The following is an 18373-nucleotide window of genomic DNA, read 5'->3' on the forward strand; positions in this document are numbered from 1 at the left end:
TTTATGCTAAAAAAAATTGTGATTGCTGATTCTGAGGAAATCAAGGATTAATAAAATGCATGTTAGTAATATAATCTCTCTTCTTCTTGAACATGAGATTGTTACCACACTATATTTTCTGTCCTCGGATTTGTCCAAACCAAATTTTGGAAATCTGTAAGGATGGACTTTGCTTGGTCTTGGTTTGTTTATTGGTACAAATGTTGTAATTTTTGTTCCATTTTGGAAAACTCCATGCATTGGAAACAATGGATTGAAATGAGTGAATAGTTAGAAGGTGGTAGAAATGCCTTTCAGCCTTTTTGGTGAAAGTTTATGAGGTCCTTGCTATCCAGTACCTGCTTATGCCATTGTTCTATAGATGTATTAACAGATCTAAATTGTCTTGAATCATTAAATAGCTACTGTACTTAAGATAAAGACACATTGCAGTGATACTCTACTACAGGAGAATATTTCAGGAAGAAAGGAATTATATTAGTGTTACACAACTACCTTTCTGTACATATTATCCTAAAACCTTGTAACAAAGAAAAGACAGACAGACGTGGTTTATTTTTGTGGAAAGGTTTTACGATGTACATTGAAATGTACATTATCTTGTAACTTTCATTTCTGTGATGTGTAACTTTATAGCATCGGTTCCCTACGTATATGTAAAATGTATTCTGCCAGTAAACCACTTCCTGTGTAGTCAATATGCATACTTATTGGTAAAACGTATGCATACTGTCATCTGTCAAATGTTTTACATGTTACCAAATTTCAAATGAGTAAATAAAATAGCTGCATTAGGCTGCAGTGTGTTGACAAAACATACCTGTTTTTTTGTTGTCAGAAGAAGTTCTGAACCACACTAGTGATTCTGGTTCATAACACCAAACCCTGTTAAACAGGGTATAAAATCTTGCTGTGGTAGCAGTTTGCGTTGTGTTCCTGTTGTGAAGAGCACTGAGCAGCACACTAAGTTCAGCAGAGAAGCTAGAGAAAAGGAGTATCCAAGCATTATTCATTCATTGCAATTCTTCATAAAAGAAATCTTGGTAAAAACAAAAGCAGGAAACTCAACTATTCTGAGAAGTATTTTAAGGTAGCTGGTACCCGCTACCAGGTATTTGCACTATCAATCAAAATATATTTATTTATCAGTTGAATCATATATTAAAACTCCAGGCTACACAGAATAAGAAGCAGAAGAGAAATACTGAATGTATACATACAAAAATCACTGAAGCCTACACTTTCTGGAAATAATACATAAATGTCATTTGCTGACAGAAGAACAGATTGTTGTAAAAGGAACTCCAGAAATGGCCTGACATCAGAATCACAATTTCCTGTGTCACAGGTTAGTGAGAAATTGCTTCTTTACAGCCTAACAATTCAAGGAATAATGACCTAACATTGTTCCACTGTGAATTGGGGCCAAGAAATATATTTTTGCAGGTAGCAACAAATAAGAACAAACCTTTCAAAGAACTAGAATGCATAAATCCTAAAGCACACCAGAGAATTCACCAGTTTTGACATAAGAAATCTATAAACAATATAACCGATTTAAAATATATTAGGTATGATTGCAAGCATTACTTGTCTCTTCAGCAAAACCAAGCTGGACCTCTGTGGGCAGTATATAGGAGGGCTGTTATTTATGGATTTGGGGTCCTTCTGATTCTACATATTGATGTCACTCATTTATTCAACAAATGTAATGGAAATTCACATTGGCTTGATAAGAGTCTTCAGACACGTCATGCTGTTCAGCCAGCAGTCTCATATACCCACGACTACATTTTTTGTTCATCATCATAAGACATTAGTCAAGATTTACAGTAAAGGATGGGTATTTTAGGTGCCTGACTTGAGGTAACTCACAGACACCTTATTTTCAAAGAAGGCAAGCTACCTCTGAAAATTTGAGTAGTAAAAATTAGGAGCCTCTTGCAAAACTCTTAGCATTTATACAACTTTGGCTGTCATTCTGCAGCCCTTGGAGACCTTATATTCAGGGGCCTTAAGTATACAAGAGCTCTGAGATGTGGCTTATATGGTCATATTCTTGTTTCTAATATTTTTACTCCTTTACAGCCTCCTAAAACTAGGACTACTGTGGCAGTCCATGCTTTTGCTGAAATCTCAATTAGAAGATTTGTAATTCCTCCAAAAAACTTACAAAGAGTGACTTACAAAAGCAAATAAAGTGAGATGTTTTCACTTTATATACCCCTAAAGTCAAGGCAGTGGAAAGAAGACTGAGCTCTGACAGAGGAAGTCTTCTTGGGACAGCACCATCTAGTAGCCTGAACTTGGGTCTAGGAATCAGGATTTCCTTTCTAGCTTTATCAGTGAATCTTTATCTGTCATTGGATGAGTGTTAGACATCCTAATTAATACTTATGAAACCACAAAGGTTAAATGGATAATGTTTTGGAGGTTTTTTTCTGGTGGAAAGCACAAACTTTTATTAAAATTGCTGGCCACTGTAGGTAATATTTCATCAGGGCAGAACCATGCAAATTGGTCATCAGTATATATATATTGATACACACAGTGTGTACACGCAGTATAGTGTAATGTGTAAAGCACTAGATTACACATTTTGTACAGACAAGGATTTCTGGTTTTCTGCAAATCCCAAAAAATTTTCTCTTCCTTGAGTGAATGAAAAGTCTCTTCCTTAGCTTTCCCTCATGAAATATAAATATAGCTTCTAACAAATCTCATTATCAGTGGCTTGAGTTTTGCTTTCTGTACATTGCCAACTCCAGTTCTTTGCAGTTCTTCACACAATGCCACATACAGGTACCCTAGTTAACTAGTTTTTGTACCCCACTCCCTGCTCTCCTGTCTTCCCTTTAAAAAACCAACACTTTGAGTAACCCAACCAACCCTGGGCAGGAAAATTGTTATCTGTCTCCTCATTGAATCAAGCATTGTTGGGGACAGATAAAGTCCAGAAGTCCCTGCAAGGTTGGTGGGCTGCCTGTCTCCTTTCTCAAACTCCCAGGTAGGCATAGCCCTGTAGCCCATTCCCTATCTGTCAAAAGGGACTGCAGTTAGAGGGACAGGGAGAAGAGGAATAAAGAATGAGAAACTGCAAAGTATCATGAGAAAAGAATGTCCCTCAGAATCTGTGCATTTTGTTTTCACATCCATGCCAAAGTGCAATGCTTCTCTAGTGCCGCTTATTCTCCTTTCCTCAGGTAAGCATAATGTACTGCTGCTTTTCTGCAACTAGAAACACAGTGAGAGGCATGGACCTAGACCCAAGCTTTCCATGTTAAATTTTCTGTAATTTGGTTGCTGGAGCTTGAAGTCCCTACTCTTACAGCAAAAAATGCTTTCTGTTTCAGAGCTGAATGGGAGAAGGGACCTCTCACCATTTGAGAACAGGCTGGGTCTGGCAAAGAGCAGCCACAAGTGTGACACTTCTTGAAAATTGTGCAGACATGACAGGCTCTGTGCATTTTGAAGAAGCTTCTGTCCTTCTGCTAAGACAGGTAAACAGATGGCGTGTACATTCCTAGTTCATGGTGAATGCACGTTCAAATGACTTGCTTATCGTTTTACAAGCAGTAATTTCAGTGTATGTAGCCATGTGAATAAGGTCCTGTTTTAGCAGGACATTTCAATTTGGTTTTAAAGTTGAATAAGATCTTACATGCTCTCTGAAATGAAAGGCAGTCTTCCAGGCCAGTTTTGCAGTAAATAAAAGTAACACCTCGTTTGCTGATGCAGCATGGATGTATCCTTCCATAATCATGGAAAAACCTTAAAAGAGTTTATCGCATTAGCTCAATACTAATGACCCAATACAGATTAAATCTGGCAAGAATGGATCCTTCCAGTGGGGTGGGGGGGGGGAAGAAAAGTATCAGGGAATTGGCATTGAAATTATAGTTTGGATATACTTGAGAAAGAGGAAGAATAAAATAGGCCTTAATCAAAATGTAGAATGCAGGAAGATGGCACCTGCCTCGAGGAACTTACCACTGAAGCTTTAAACAAGAGACAACACATACATGGAGGCAGATAGGAATCAGAGCTGCATATCATCCCAATGAGTACTGTCTCATTGTCCACCCACAGTTACTGGTTCCCCCAGGTAAGAGGGCTACTTTAAAAAAAGAAGGGAATGTATTGTGCCAAAAAATCTTACCCATTCTCCTAACCAATTCTGAGCCAGCATTACACATGACATTATTAATGTATTAAATATCATTGTGATTAATTATATTCTACAGATACAGGGTACAATCAGACTTGGTGCAATTTCATTGACCCAGAGCTGGTACAGCTGTTTAAATCAGGGCAGAACTGATTTAAACAGTCCCACTTGGATTTAAAACCCACTTGGATTTAAAAAGTCCCACTTAGACTTAAACCAGACATCATAAAGATATGAGTTGCACAAAACATGATTTTAGGCCTCTGTCTCCTAGTGATCATCCCACATATAATTATTTTCTTCATTCTAAAAGAGAGGTATATTTAAATGAGAATTTTTTTTCCTGGTAGCTTCTACCTGTGAGTATCTTTTGGAATATTCAAATGGCTTTTTTAATTTATCATTACAGAAATAAATCCTATAGACATGAATAGAACAAAAAGGAGCATCCCCCACTGTTTTTTCAACAACTTTCTTTAAATATCTTATTTAATAAAAAATTACAGTCCTCTTTCAGCACTATATCAAACATTTTAAAAGCCACATTTGTCCCCTTTGAGGCTAGTCATTCAGATTCATTCCACTGACCTTACAGAAGTGGGACAGATCCCAGATAAGCAATCCTGGACCTGGCTGTATGTCAATCTTTCACCATTGTGAGAGCTTCTTTTTAAACTGTGATTAAAAAACTCTTCCCTTAGACGAGAACATTTTTTAATGTATCCTCTATATCCATACACTCATGCTACAGCAAGGTATAGTAAGTGTACGTTGTCATATGTCTTTATATTGCTACTTGGTTTCATCCCTATCAGGTTGTACAAGAGCCAGGAGGGAAGACCAGAGGGAAGAGCTGCACTTTGACCCCTTGTTCATATTTTGGTTCTTTTATGTATACCAAATGTCAGTCATTCTGTCATCTATTTAATCTCAGACACCTATGGAAGATTAAGAGAGGGCAGTTCAATGAGCAGAGCAGGAGAGGAAAGGATGGATGAGCTACAGCAGTCAGATAATGTAAAAGCCAACTCAAAGTTCCCAAAAAACTCTGGCCATGGCAAGCCATCATCCTTCTGACAAAAATGAGATGTTTCCTTTCAGGCTTAAAAATCACCATCTTCTGAAGGTTTCACAAGTATGAATTCTAGAAAGGAAACTGTCCTTAACTGCATAACTGCTCTGAATGAATCCTTTAATTATTCCTTCATTTGATTTTAAAAATCTTCTAGGCCAACAGTCTGGATATACCTGTCTTTGTAACTATGAAGCAAGAATTTAGAATGCATCTAATGTTAATTTTTTGCCAGCTTCTCTTATCATATAAAATCATCTTATTCTAACTCACCTCCCAGGCTGCTAGGTCATCTTTCCCTGGTAAAATAACCTGGCAATACAAGTGGACTTTGTTATCTGGAGATCAAAGACCTGGTTTATTCCTGCTTCTGGTAATCAAAGCCCCCTTCTCAATTGTGTGGTACTCTTCTGTAGGAGGTCCAATGAAACTCCTGTCAGCACAAAATTACCCACCTGCATGAGGTAAGGGTGAGCTGCTGTGCCAGCATGGACTGTATGTGTACCATGGAATTTCTTTGGGTGACATAGTGGGTGCATGCTACTGCTAGTTTTTGACTCTCTAAAAAGTTGCAATGTTGGTGATTGACAAAATAACCTGTTGCCTCACAGTTCTCCCCAAGCTATCTGAATGGAATAAATGGGATTTGGGGGTGCCTGGGAGTCAGTTGGTGCCCTAAATAGTCAAAGTTGGTGCCACAGCCTTCTAATGCCATGCCCCACTCCTCAGCAAAGAAAAAAAAAAAGGAAATAGAGGTGTGCAGACTTTCAGACAGAAGGCCCCCAGACTGGTATCAGGTTTTTAGGATGACAATTGTGGCATGGAGCCTGGAGTCCAGCTAAGTTGCTTTGCACAGGCTAGAAGAGGAAAGTTTCTGAGTAGCATAAAGCACGTTTTCTACTTGCCTGGAACTGGGTTGAGTGTAGGGCAAATCCGCTGGCAAATGTTAACACTGCCCAAGGGACTGAAAGTGAAGCTGGGGGCTGATGTGGCATGTGGTTGCTATGGTGCTGGCCGTAATCCTGTTGGAGTGAGATACCCTGATGATACGACGAGTTTCAGCTTGTTTTTGGTACAGTTCAGTGACCCTCCTCAGCAGTATGTGACTATGTTTTAAACTTTAGATAAATTCCATAGCCGACGGATTCAAAACAAATCAAGTAACAAGCCCAATCTGGCCAGAGTCCAAGTTAAAACTGCTGTACTTCTTATTGGTACCACTATTAATGCACCGGATCAGTGGAGAAAGAAAAGATACTGGGGGGTCGTAACAGGGTACTTTTTGGAAGCTCTTTTTCCTCTCCTTGTAGTCTCGGTTCCAAAACACGTGGATTAGATTACCATGTTCCGGTGAGCTCGGTTACCGCGTTTAGAGAATAGTCTTCAATGAACGTTTTTCCCAGCGAAGATGCTGCTGGAGGCTGAAGCACCCGTGGGCCGGGGCTGGCTCACCTCCAGGTTACAGCCACAGCCCAGCCGCGGAGATGCTCCGCGGGACTTTGCTGCCTCCTACCCCGGTGGGGCGGGGGGGGGGGGGGGGGGTGGGGGGGTGGGGGTTGAAGGGTAGCGCAAACTCCCAGGGAAGAGAAAAAAAAACAAACCAACCCAAACCCAACCAACCAAAAAAAAAAACCCAAACAAACAAAACACCAAAGTCGGAGGAAAACCATCCCCGCCTCTGAGCGGGGGAATCTGCACAAGTGCCAAACTTTTGTCGTTTGGAGCAGGAAGGGGGCTACTTTCCCCGAGGACGCGGGATTTTTGTGGTTTCGTGGCAGATGCGCTCCAGCTGAGCAGGGGGCGAGGGAGTGCTGCCGGCGGCCCGTCTCGGAGCGGCATTCCGGGGCCGGGTAGGGGAGAGGATCCCACCCCGGCGCGAGAGAAACCCTCATCCAAAATAGTGAGGTTCGTCGAGGCGAGGGGGTTATCCGATATGAAAGAGGATGGGGGAGGAGAGAGGATCCGTAGCGCTCCGCTGCTCCCGCGCCGAAAAGATGGGAAGGCTTGGATTCCCCTTTTTTTTTCTCTTATTTGAATACGGGGGGGAAGGAGGGGTGGGAGAGAAAACAGACCCTACAGCCAGTTTCCCTCCTGTGTCAGAGCTTGAAAGCGCTCCAGTGGCTTTCCTGCAGGCTGCTCAACTTCAACCTGTGTGTATGTATGTGTGTATATATACACATCTATATAGAAGCATGTATACGTGCGCGCACCGCGTCCCGCCGCCGGCCCGTGCTGATGGGCAGCAGGAGCCGCCCTGCAACCGCGGCGCCTCGCACCTCTCCAAACTGCCCCCGGCCTTCCCCAGCCGGCCTTCCCCAGCCCGCCTTCCCTCCCTCCCTTCCCGCCCGCCTCCGCGGAGCTGCTCCACGGCAGCATCCGGAGAACATCGCGCCGCAGCCGGGATTCGCGGCAGCTTTTGGCGAGGAGCGGAGCGGAGCAGGGGGAGAGGCACAAAAGGGAAGGACGGAGGGAAAGTCCCTCCCACGCCCCCCTCCCCCAAGTTTATGATGGGGGTCCGGAGGAGCAGCTCCGCTCCGCAGAAAAGGCTCGCCTGCTGAAAACTTGCTGCTCCGCTTTTTGGGTAAAGTTGATGCTTATTGTGTCTTTTCATTGTGGGTTTTTTTTTACAATTTTTCAATATATTTTTTCTTTCTCCTGTTCTCCCACTTTTCTCGAGGTACCCTGCGCCGGGGTTGGGTGGGGTGAGAGAGGGTAGAGATTTTGCGAAGTGGTCTCCTCGCAGTGGGTGCCCTCGGGGGGGGTCCCATCCCCGGTCCCCCCTGCAGGTGAGCAAGGCGAGTGCGCCGCGTGTGTCTCTGTGTCTCTGTTTGTGCGTGCCTAGCGTGTGCCCCCCATCGGCCCGATCCCCCCGGGACCGGACTCTGGGCTGTGCCTCCCTGATCGTTTTCCCGGGCGCTGCGGTGACAGTCCCAGCCCCGAGCCGCCGCCGGGACAGCCTTGCCCCGGGTCCCGAAGGACGGCCGGGCTCTCCAAACCCAGCAGAGAGCTTGCTTTTCTTTTCAAAGAAAAAGGACCGAAGTTGCCCCCCCCCCCCCCCCCCCCGTCACCCTCGGGAGGGGCAATCTTTCAACAAGTATATTTGCTGAGGAATTTAAAAAATTCCCTGCTGCAACTTGATCCCTGTGTGATGAGGAGCGGCTTGGAGAGACCCGGACTCCAATCCTATTAAGGATTTAGAGAGTTGAGAGTTTTTTCCCCCGGACTCATTGGCTTTAAAACAATCAGAGAGGAGGGGAGGGAGTTGGGCTCATCTAGATGCTTTTTCTGCCTCTAGTGATTGCCATCATTTCCAGGGAAACCTGACTTTTCCAGCTCCGGGGCTTGGGATGGTTTATCAGTGGTCCCGCCACTGGCCACGCTGCCGGCTTTCCTGACTGTTACGGGCTATTACATAGATGTATACATTAATTTCTGTATTGCTAACCTGCAGCCTGGGCTTCAAAACTTACCGGGACGGGGCTGCTCTTGTTCGGCAGGCGCGGTGGCTGGGCGCAGTGCTCGCAAAGACGTGCCCCCTGCGCGGGGCCGTGCCTTGCCGGCGCCCCGGGTGAGCCGAGGCCGGGGCCCGCCATGGCCTCCCGGTACCGGGTTGAGCGAACGCCCAGGTGCGGGGGTCACCGGGGCTGAGCCAGCGAAGCCTGGGGCTGCCTGTAGCTGCCCTCGTGTTCCTTACAGTGCAGGGGCTGGAAACCTGGGTGTCCGCCTCGGTGAGAATAGAAATTAGTGTTTTATTGGCGTATCGTGTTTATATTTTCCCAGCCACAGATAAAGGGACTAGTTGTGGGACTTGGTCAGCCCCCTCCCTGGCAGTCTTCTTCACTTTCATTTTATTTTACTTTTTTTTTGCAACTGAGACTCTTGGGATGTGCAAGAATTTGAAAGTAAACGTTTGACTAGCATGCTGCATAAAACAGCATTTAAACAAATATTGTATTGGCATGCACTGTGGAATTGGTGCCAAAAAAGTAAAGTAAATAAGCTATGAAATTCAAAATATACAGAAGTGGAATAGACTGATTTGTTAGAAGAATTGCTGATTTGATCTGTTTGTTCTAGCTACCTTGCTTAAAAAAAAACCCAAACAACTCAGCAAACCAACAAAAAACCCATTCACTTCTGATTCACTTAACTAGAAAAGAAACTACATTCACTGGGAAAAGGGGATCCTACTAAATAATTGTTTGTGCTCCCGGGATGTTTGAAATGCATAGTAATTGCTGCATACAGCAACTACAGCGTGAATTGGTTTGGTTCAACTTTTCTGATGAGTGGGTATGGTAATTCATATTTTGGCTGGAACTTCAGGAAATGTTGACACCTGTCAAACTCTGAATTGCAATAAAAGTGTCATATTGAATGTTATTGCAAAACTGTCAACTTTTTAAGTAGTGAATGAAATTCATTATGGCTTTTCCAGTGTAAACAACTCTTGAAAAATTGTCATTTGATTGAAAATATGACCTATCTGTGGCAGTGAGAAGTGCCTGATCCACTGAAGATGAACTGTTAATCTACGGGTATATGTATAGCTGAGCCTCTAGTGCATGTTTGTGAAAGAGCTAATCTTTAAAGCAAGGTGAGGTAAGATTCACTTCATCTCAAATGTTGTTATTGCTTAAAGTATGTGACTTTGAAGTGCCCAGAAATGCAACTGCTGTTCTTCAAAGGAAAACAGACCTCAAGGACTGTTTCCAACTTCCTTTCTATGTCTTTTTTTCAGTATGTCAGGGGGGATATATACAGATGGACAAATACTGCTTGTGTTAGGTCATTAATTTAGAGAAAAATTAGAGCCACAGAAGAATGTGAACTAGATGCATATGCCAATATAAATCTACTACTATACAGCTACTCCAGTTTATATTTGTATAAAAGAAAACAGAACCTGACCTCATATATCCAGTACACAACAGCCTGCGTTCCCTAATGGCACACCGAAGTCACACTTACAAAACACAGTCTTTTTGCAGCATAGATAGAATGACCAGGATTTTTGGCATTGTTTTGAAAATCAGCTTAAACTTTTATGGCAAAGAGCTATTTTTGACTATAGTTTCTGTGAGTCTAATGATCTTAAAGGTCTGTACCACAACTTTCCTTTCAGTGGCATGTTTGCATAGAAGCTGTACAGGCTCTGGGGCTGTGTGATCAGGGAAACAGTTACATGTTCACTACAGGGTTGTATAACTTGAAAATATGTTTTTCATGATTCTGATATTTTATTTAGAGATTTCGACTTTTTCTGATGAGTTTTCCAGTTCTCTGTCCCTATCTTTTTATTATTTAAGGTTATGGTAGAGCATCTGACCTAATATCAGTATCATTGTCCTTGTTCTTTGCTTATAATTAGGGAGAACACTTGATTAATCACCTTCCCCTGTTTTTGGTGGCCTACTGTAAGCCAGTTGTTTGCCCTGTAGTCTGAAAGGTACACAGATACTCCATGCTTTTGTACTCGTGAGAAGTGCTCTGTTCATAGTGAAGTTTCCAGTGCAGATTAGTGGAGGCAGTGGATTCAGTAAGCAGTCACCAAAATCTGTATGCATTTGTGCAGCAAACACCTATCTATTGCTCCATGACAAAGCCTCTACTTAATAATCTGGCCAAGGATTTCAAGGCAGCGAGCTTTTTTCAAAGCAGCTACTTAGGAACATTAGATGTGACTATAGCATCAAACTAATTAGTTGCCACTCCATTTCTATGAAGCTTCCAGGGCTTTATAGAAATGTTATATTTGCACTTCTCACTTGCTGCTGAGGCATTGAGGTTAAGCAGTCTCTGGTTTTCGTCTGCTTTTTTACTGATGGGAAAGATTCCAGGGCATTGTTCGAGAGCTGCACAACCCCCTTATATACCTGGATAAATATTTTAAACTGTTGCGCATTTGGACAACTTGCCACAAAGCATTAAGTGGTATTTAAGGTTTGCTTGAGCTCTGTTGCCAGGGTCCTTTTAAAGAAAAGCAAAACAACAGGAGGTATTTGGGAATAATTAAACCAGCACTAAATAAAATCATAGTGAAGGATGAGTGTTAGTATGAATGATGGCAAGAAGGCATCATGTTCAAAGGTAAATAAAACGCGAACCTGTGCATTTCAACTTATGTGTACACACATATATGTGCATGCAACATGTACAATTCTTGACATGTGTACAGCAGATCGCATAAAGGTGCATCTTCTAGAATTTAACTGGTATTTGATGTACAAGTAAACAGAATTGATCTTGTTGGGTTATCTTGATAGTCAAAGAGGCAAAGTTGCAAGATTCCCATGTGAACAAGTGACTGGAATGGAAATATTGGGTAATCAGGTCTAATTTTCTGCAGGCCACTTCAGCTGTGAGTGAATACGTACTAGATGTGTTAGTCCAGCAGGGGCCACAGAACTTTTCTTCGTTCATGCTTGCCTACTGTATAACCACACCCCACACTCTTTAACTTCTTGTAAACAAAACCAAGTATAGAAAAGCTGAAATGTGCGGCAGGGAAGGAACAGGAAAGTTGTTGTCCTGTTACTCAGAAGTTCAAAGACATAAAAACTGTTTAGGATTTGTGAATATTTAGTATTGATGAAAAAGAGGCCTCGGTGCCTGGAAGTGGTCATCAAAATTAGAAAGCATTCGAAAATAGGCTCCTTTGGGCTCCTGTTGTAATGAGTGGAAGCATTCCTCAAGTGGCAGTATTTCTGGTACTGTCATGGGTATGGCTGCCCACATGTATTAGTCTCTGGTGAATATTTTCTCATTGTTTCACAATTATTTGCAATTGGCTGTCACCTTTCTGCAATTATAAATATTCCATTAGGAAACAATACAAATTAGAACTGTAGGTGCAGGATCTTTGTACTGGATGTATTCTTTTTTACTTTCTAAGTGTTCTTTTCATATGAAAAGAGTTTAGCAGCTTTATCCTTATTCAAGTCTTTTCTTTTTGTATCTGCTGGGGAGAAAACCATTAATTTTGAGGAATAGTGAAAGCAAGCATTAAGCTGTCTTTGACATTTTAGTTTAACTTGAATAGGTTAATTTTTATTTTTTTAATTTTTTTTTTTTTTTGAGAAAACAAGTTTGTGGGAAGTGTGTTTTAACTGTGAGCGCCCGATTTCGACCATTAGCATAAGAAAAAAAGTTTTAGTGCATTTACTATTGTATTGAATGAAGAGTTCCAACAGTCAGGGAAAAGAAAGTAAAAGGCTGTAAAGAAATGATGGTCTATTCAGATTATTCAGCAGCCCAAAGCTCTGGTCATCTGCCTCTGAAATCTGTGATCGGGATATCACTTTTATCTTCCTGTGCCTTTCTCTCGCCTTTTTCACATGTTCACTTTTGTCAAGGTTTATTGATCACGTTTTCTTCTCTGCAAATCTGTGGAAAATTTAATGAACCAAAAACAACAGAGAAATAAAAGGAACTTTTTATTCATTACACTAGATTGAATTTTGTTCTATAGTCACTACCTTCTCGCTTCCCATGTGCATCATTGTGTCCCTCCTGCAGCACTTACAGTACATACAGTGGGGATGGCAGTATTATTAATTCCCTTTCAGGGAAAAGTTTGTTTAATGTTGTGATCTCATGTCAGAGCCAGCCCTACTCCTTGCCTCTTCTGTGCTCTCCTGACATTCAGATTCTTTGCTGTGGAGCTTCTGCCTCTAAATATATTAAAGTGTGTATTCCACAGAGCGTTTACCTCTTCAAGAATGAAATGTATTTGCTGCCTAGCAATTAAACCCAAATTTAAATGATTGCAGATTAGCAGCAGTTATTTACAATCCTGATTGTTTTGGTGCTATGATCCTTGTTCATTACACATCTGCTTTGCCGTGGTGCTGCCCCAGAGTGCTTTGTGATGCAAATGCTTTTGTTAACTTACAAATAGTTTCAGTATCTAGATCATCTCAGGTGACATATTTAAGTCTCTTCTTTTTTCCCAGATGGACTTAAAAAGCTGTAATTAAATGTGGCTTTCATTATGATTAAGCTTTGCTAACATTTTCCATGGAACGATTTACTTGAACTCTGGCACTTTCTGATCCTGTCACTGGAAGATTTTTCAATAAAGACCCTTTTTAACATTAATTTTATTGCATTTAGTGCAGCTTGTAAGTGTAGGAAAATGAGTTAAAATGGAGCATGTATCTGTCTGAGAGATTTCTCGGATGTTTCTTGATTCCAAAGAACTTTACTGCTCCTTTGTGTTAAATGCTAAGGTGTAAACCCCAGGGGAAGGAAAACTATAGAGTTCTGTAGAATAGTCCCAAATACTCTTGTGATGAGTAGTGCCATCAATGCTGATACTTTTAAGGGATGAGCTAAAAGCCACAAAAGGGCATCCATACTCGAGCTTGTAATTTCAGCTGCAGTAATGGCACATCTGTGCACTGAGTGACTATTCTGTAGGAATACACACCTGCAATCTTAAACTGCCTCTAAATCTGAAGAAAGGATTTTGTGCCAGGCAGAATGAGCCCTTATGGGAAAATCGGGGCTCCTGTTAAAAAAAAAAAAAAAAAAATTCTTTCCCCTGTGAAATGTTTGGTTTTACTGATTTTAGTGTAGATAATTCATTCAAATGAAACTAATGAAATCTCTTTAGAGGACCATGCCTTCTCTGGGATCCTGTGCTGCACAGTGGAAGCCAGTGTAGGTCCAGACCCTGGCTGATAAGCCCCCTGTGGTCCCAGTCCTTCACCCCTGCCGTGAGGTGCCAAGTACTCTGGCAGTGATATGGCTGGTTCTCCCCAGGATCTGCAAGGAATGGTCAGCTACACAGCTGAATTCCTGCAGCAGCAGTGAAAAAACTTCCAATATTACAAATGTAATTCAGGTAAGTATGAGGTACTGTCGTATACAAGCACTGTGGCTTGTATTCATCACTGGGAGCGTTAAATATCCAATCTCTGAAACTTAAATCCTTTTTTTCTTTAAATGTCATGTGCATTTAGTAATTACATTCTTCAAGCAAGTGGATCACCTGGAAGCTGTGTCGTAGGGTGTTGAGCAGTTTGATTCTGTTACCAAAAATCATTGCAACCCCCTTAAAAACTTCCCAACATTTTACTTTTTTTTTTTTTTTTTTCCTAGCTAGGAAAGCGGCATCCTTAGCTGAAGTCAGTTTATTGCTCCCCTCCGTATAGACCTGTGGAGTCCTGTTAGAGCCCTTTTTTCATACCTTATTTAAAAGCAAGGTCTGTTGATTGCAACGGTATTAAAAGAGCATCAGTTCCCAGCACCAAGATAGCTCCCTTTCAGGGCAATCCTCAGCAATGCCTCTTTGTGTGGTGGACAATGCAATAAGTCAGGACTTTCTGAGCCACCTCTATAAGGAACTGTAAGGGCTTCTGAAGTACACTTGTGTTAAGTTGAATTGATTGAAATTTAATGGCTGTTAGTAGCTATGAATGGTAATGATTTTCTAGAGTATCTTCACCATGCTTGACATTAATAACTGAAGAGTGTGTGTGTGACACTAGTGTGTTACTCATTTTTAAAGATGCTTTCTCCCAGCCTTCTTCCCCATAATTTAGTTGTTTTGATGATTCAGAAAAAAAATCTCAGTCTTCGAAGAGCACGTACATCTTGTCAACATAATTTTGTGCTCATGATTTTTATTTTTTCCAATTCCAACATAAATCAGACTACAATATAGTGGGAATGATGAATTTGTTTTACATGCCATCATGAATTAATGTTATGCAAATAGAAGCTTTGCAGGTGCCATGATTTACTTAATAATTTCAAGTTCTAATATTTAAGCTCATTCATTATGTCTGAGTAAAGAAAACCCACTACATGTTCATATTTTTAAATGTGAAATGTGAGATTTGTGTGCATTTGCTGTGTGTAGTTGCTGTGTAAGCACATTTGATGGCTAAGAAAGAATCAATCAGTGTTTGCATTCAGCATCTTACTACTGTAGATGTTGCAGAGACATTTCAAAGAGAATAATCAAACATTTGTGTTTAAGAGAGAGGAAGATGCTGGTAAAACATTCTTCAAGGATATAAAGCAGTAGAAAACTGCCAAAGTAAAGTTTTTTGGCCTTTAAAAATTGAGCAGGCCTGTGTGGTTTTGCTATGCAAAGTGGCCTTTATTTCGTCCTGAACGGTTCACCAAGAGCTTCTCCCAGACCTGCTGTCTTTGCCATACAGTGAGAATTGAGCCGAGGAGCTGGTGAGAGCTGTCAGCATCCTGAGTCAAAGGTGAATGCGAATGTGATCGCAAGGTTTTCAGGCTTTGATATCATTTTTAGTGTGCTTCCCAAAGGCTAAGGACAAGGGGGAAAAAGTTTGACACATAAATACATCTCGAATCTCTGAAGATAAGAATAGATTTTAACTTTATTTCTTAAAAAATTGAGGTCACTATGGTCTGATGACAGGCTGAAAGCCCATCACTCAATTTTTTTTTCTACTTTTTTTTTTTTTTCCAAATGAACAGGCAGAAGCTTATTTTTGATACATTGTACACATTGAGTTACTTGACAGCAGCATTCAGGTTTGTGGCCCTAGGGTCAAGGTTTAGCACCCACATCCGGGCCTCTCTACCCAGGTAGTAAGAACTTAACTGATTATGCAACAAAAGAACCAAACCTCCTAAATTTGGTAATGTAGATGAATTAAAAGTGAAGTTTTACAAAAATGGCTTTGCTCCATGCAACAGGACCATGTGTTTCCGTGACTGCTACAGCGTTAGTCATGTGAGTAGACTCAAGAATTGGTCCTTGACGTCTTCAAGCCCAGGGGATCATTGGCCAAGGACCAGAGTGGTACTTGGCTTTTAGTAATTTTTGACAACTTCTTTTGCTGTGTGTGTTCTTGAAGAACTCAGAGGAGAAATTCATCCTGATGCACCATTCAAGCCAAGGTTTTAGCTGGGCGCTAAAGGGCCATTTGCGAAGTGGTGCACAGTGTATGCACCGTGATCAAGTTAATTATGTTGCTTTGGCAACCACAGCTTTGGTATTTCCTGACTTGGGTTAGTTGATGGAGTCATATTCCAATATTTGGCGTCATCAATACTGAACCCTCTTGCAAAATCAGGTTAGTTTTGTTGAAAAGTGGCAGGAAAAAAAAAAGAGTTGGGATTTCTGACAGTGTTAAAAAGTAAATTTTTTACAGGTTTTGTGTTGAAGTAAGTTTTTATTTAAAAATACAATTCCATTGTAGGAAATAACAGTAGTGATACAAATGCTTTTCCAGTAGGCTTCAAGAAATTATTTTAAAATTCCTTTTGTGGAGCATTTCAGCATTTAGGGGGTTTTGTTCCAATTCACAGTAAGGCATATTTGGAAATCTTAAATTCCTTTTGTAAGCTGTAGTAATTGCATTCCTAACTTCGCTAACTGTAAGGGAATACAGAGATGAGTGCAGTACATGTGTTACCCAGCCATGTCCATGGCTGATGTTTTTGCCTTTGATTCTATGTGTGTTGTTTGGGTCTTTTCTCCTTTTTTTTTTTTTTTTTTTTTTTTAGAGGAAATGGAATGAAGGGGAAAGCATTGTGTGTACTGGGGTTGCATTGTCTCAGCAAAGCCTGCACCTAATGACTGACCCTCCTGAAGCACTTTCACTATTTTCTATTTGAGAAAATGTTCCTACTCATGCATTTTACTCCAAGGCCTCTTGCATTGGACTTATTCTAGAAATGAACTGGTTCTGGAGGTGAGTTCATGCCTCTGGGACAAAGCACACGGAGGGGAGGTGGGCTGCGAAAGGCAGGTCTGGATCTGCATCGAGGGGATGGGGATGAAAAGGGGCAGTGCTGGAGGTTGCACCATTCTCCCAGGAGCTTGCAAGGTGAGGGATGCTCCTCCTTTGCTTTCCAGAGGGCATTTCCAGTGGTGCAGATGGCAGAGGGATCTTTGCCAAGGTTTCCTTCAGTTTCCTTTAATATCAGGGTACAGATACCCAAGAGCCAGAGGCTATCCAAGCTGTTGAAGGAGGTGGGAAATGAGGAGGGCTTTTTGGTGGTGGAACTCACTGACAGCAAGCAGACGTTGCTCTCTGCTGCCCCTTCTGCTATTTCAGGTCACCTTGGATACCTCCGCACCCACTCATGGTTTGTCAGGGAGGCATTGCCTCAGATTAGGCTGGAAATCTTCAGCGCCTTGAGTGCAGTCGGATGGTGGCATGCTCCAGCTGTCAGGCTGAAGGAGTGGGGTACAAATTAACTTGGGATCCCTAGTCCTGGTCATTTTGGTGTCTTCCTCCTTTGCTGTTGAAGATGCAGCTTTGCAGCCTAAGGAAACCTCCTGGCTTCACCCCAGTCCTTCTCCTGTTGCTGTATGTGGAATAACAAGCACATTCATGGGGGTTACCAGGAGCGGATCTTCTCAGTGCAATGTAGGACCCTCCAGTGGAGGCAAAGATGGCAACCACTCAGGATGTCCTCTTCAAAGTGGCTTTTCCCTCCTTTCCTTGGCTGCTCTCTTCTGGCATGATGTGGCTGGAGCTGGCTGGGTTTTAGCCCTCTTGTAGTAGAAGGGAAGCAATTGGGGTTTTGTTTGGGTCTTTTTGCCCTCTTGCTACATGTTGTTAGTTGCTAGGATGAGGTCAGCACTTCTTGCACGCCAAACGGCATGCCTTCTGGGTGCACTAAATCATGCATCGCCATGAAGCTTCCGTGTAGGCTGGACTGGGAGCCGTTGGTGCAGCAGTTCAAACAAAGTACAGTGCTGCAGGTGCTCTTTTGCTGGCTGATTGCTTCAAATGTCACACCTCTCCTCAACTTAATGTCTGTGCTGTTTCAACATCTCATGTGAGTTGATGGAGTTTAGGCATCATCCGTTTCTCCCTCTCTTCCCGGAGGTTACAGATTTCCAGACACCCTTGAGATGGAGTTTTAAGGTCATTGGTGGCATTTTTAGGTCACAGAACTGCAGCACCCTGTCTTCTCGCCAGCTAATCAAATGACTAATTAGTTCTTATATTGCTGCTGTTATCTTTTTCTCTAGCTTTGGTTTGGCTCTGCAGGATGAAGCTGGCTAGGAGATGACATCTGAGAATTACTTGATTGGAAACTTAGAGACAGATATGGTCAAGAGAGTCCATATGAGCAGTAACTGGTGCTGTGTTCATCCGTGTTCCTCAATTCAACCATGTATATTAAGA

General features: G+C 41.9%; 3 protein-coding genes across 5 annotated transcripts in view; all 3 read left to right on the forward strand.

Moving 5' to 3' along the window:
* EPB41L5 (erythrocyte membrane protein band 4.1 like 5) overlaps positions 1–18373 on the forward strand; it is a 465429-nt gene that overhangs the window by 390946 nt on the left and 56110 nt on the right. The window lies entirely within an intron of this gene.
* Positions 1–18373, forward strand: part of RALB (RAS like proto-oncogene B) — a 410529-nt gene that overhangs the window by 253683 nt on the left and 138473 nt on the right. The window lies entirely within an intron of this gene.
* The window catches only part of GLI2 (GLI family zinc finger 2), a 200002-nt gene continuing 185009 nt past the window's right edge, over positions 3381–18373 (forward strand). For 2 of the 3 annotated variants that reach the window (XM_061465082.1, XM_061465233.1), the window contains exon 1: positions 7600–7821. The gene's annotated coding sequence lies outside the window, so the exon portion shown is untranslated. Of the gene's footprint in view, positions 3501–7599; positions 7822–18373 lie in introns of those variants that run through there. The other variant, XM_061465155.1, reaches the window with a different exon arrangement.

This window comes from Pezoporus flaviventris, unplaced genomic scaffold, assembly GCF_033815535.1.
Source record: "Pezoporus flaviventris isolate CSIRO_AGI_PZ_B2104156 unplaced genomic scaffold, CSIRO_AGI_Pfla_v1 ptg000001l, whole genome shotgun sequence".
In the NCBI taxonomy this organism is placed as follows: domain Eukaryota; kingdom Metazoa; phylum Chordata; class Aves; order Psittaciformes; family Psittacidae; genus Pezoporus; species Pezoporus flaviventris.